This window comes from Pteropus vampyrus, unplaced genomic scaffold (genome assembly GCF_000151845.1).
Source record: "Pteropus vampyrus isolate Shadow unplaced genomic scaffold, Pvam_2.0 Scaffold116, whole genome shotgun sequence".
Lineage (NCBI taxonomy): Eukaryota > Metazoa > Chordata > Mammalia > Chiroptera > Pteropodidae > Pteropus > Pteropus vampyrus.
The window spans coordinates 2451513-2453769 of NW_011888897.1; positions in this window are offsets into that span (position 1 = coordinate 2451513).

The window sequence follows — 2257 nt, forward strand, 5'->3', positions numbered from 1 at the left end:
CCGAGATTTTGATTGGCATTGTTTTGGGTCTTTATCTCAAATAGGGAGACCTAACATATATTGAAAGGACTTAATATCTAAAATATATAAAGAACTCATACAACTCAATGGCAAAAAACAAAAAACAATTGAATTAAAAAATGACCAGAGGAAACAAATAGACATTTTTCTAAAACGACATATGAATGGCCAATAGGTACATGAAAAGATGCTCAGCATCACTGATCACCTGGGAAATGCAAATCAAAATTACAGTGAGACATCACCTCATAGCTGTTAGAATGGCTATTATAAAAAAGACAAGAAAAAAGTGTTCGTGAGGATGTGAAGAAAAAAGAACTCTTAAGCATGGTTGGTGGGAATGTAAATAGGTGCAGGCACTATGGAGATGGTCCTGTTTTTATTCTTTAGTTTGTTAGTGTGTGGTACATTGTAATTATAGATTTTCTAATGTTAGACAGTTCTTTAATTTCTGGAATACATAAAACTTGGTCATAATGTATTATCTTTTTTATCTATTGTTGGATTCAGTTGCTCTTATTTTGTTTAGGACTTTTTACTTTGACTCATCACACACACACACACACACACACACACACACACACACAGAGTCACTTGCACACATCTGACTACTTGTGGGAAAGTGAGGGCCAGAGAAGTTTAGTCAGTTTCTCAGGGTAGAGGTTAAAGTAGGTGGGAACTCTGACCTCCAGGACCCTGACTCTGTGGTTTCTATCTGGGTTAGGATCCTCAGGATGAAGAAACCCAATAAAGAAAGACTTCCCGATGAACTGCCCTGTGTTTGAACCTTTTCCTCCCCTGCCTTTAAGCCCACCTGTGTCCCACTATATGATGTCATGTTGATGTCCATATATATTGGAGGTATCCTCTGCCTACCACTAATAATTAGTTGCTGTAATTTGATGAATTACAGCAACTAATTATTAGTGGTAGACAGAGGGTACCTCTTTGTCCAGAAGGACTGGCAGATAGCTCTGGGTCCAGAGAACAGCCAGTCAGAACAGGAATTGGGTTTCAGAGCAAGGGGCACAAGATGTGTCAGTAGATGCTACTCTGTCTGGATCACTGCTTGGGAGACTTGAATTATTAATAAAAATTCTAGGAAGCTAAGTAGCTTTTCAAGAATCTTTATCCCATTAAGGGAGCATAAATTCCAAGTGTGCTTCCAAGCACCATTATTTTTTCATTTTGAAAATTTATATTGATGTATAATATTCACAGAGAAAGTACACAGATCAGAAACACACAGTTCAATACTTTTTCACAAACTAAACACACCCTCTCGTCACCAGCACCTGGTTGAGAAATAGAACATTACCAGCATTCCAGAAGCTCCCCTCATGCTCCCATCTAGTCACTACTTGCCTGTCTCAAGGGAAAACATCCACCTGACTTCTAACAGCTTAGGTTAGTTCTGCCAATTGTATTGTATGTAAATAGAATAACCAGTAAGTACTTTCTTGAGTCTTGTTTCTCAATATTACATTTGTTAAATTTATCCATGTTGTTGTGTGTAGTTGTAGTTCATTCTCATTGCTCTATAATAATCTGTCGTGTGAATATACTGCAATAGATGTATCCATCCTACTGTTGGTGGATATTTGGGTAGTTTCCAGTTTGGGGCTGTTACAAATAGAAGTCTTGCTAAGTTTGGTTCATTGTAAAGAGGTATTAAAAAGTAAATCAAGCTGTTTTTTACTGTGCTCTTTTAGCATTTTTTTCCCCGAAAAATTTTTTCCAGGGAAGCAAGAATCTAATTGGGTCAAGAAAAAGTCTATCTCTGTTCTTTAGAATTCACAGTCCACCTCTTCTTCCACCTCTCAGCTGCAACTTTACTTTGTAAGCTGACTTCCCAATAACTTTCTGTGTTTAATTCTTTCCTCTCTCACTTTTTGTAACATTAAAAAAGTAAACATCATTTTAAAGATATTAAGTACTATTCAAGCACATTGTGGAAAAATTGGAAAATACAGAGATGTTGAAATAAGAAAATGACAACCTTCTGCCATCTACAGATAATAGTGCAAATATACTAGCATATTCTTTCCAGTGTTTTCTTCTATATATATGTTACATAGTTGAGATTGCATTGTATATGCGTATTCATATCTCTTTTCACTTAAGATCATATCATAAGTATTTCCCCATGTCATTCGTAACTATTCTTCAACATTGTTTTTCCTGGCTACGTGATAATCCATCCCACGTGTGTGCCAGAAATGATTTGACTAATCTA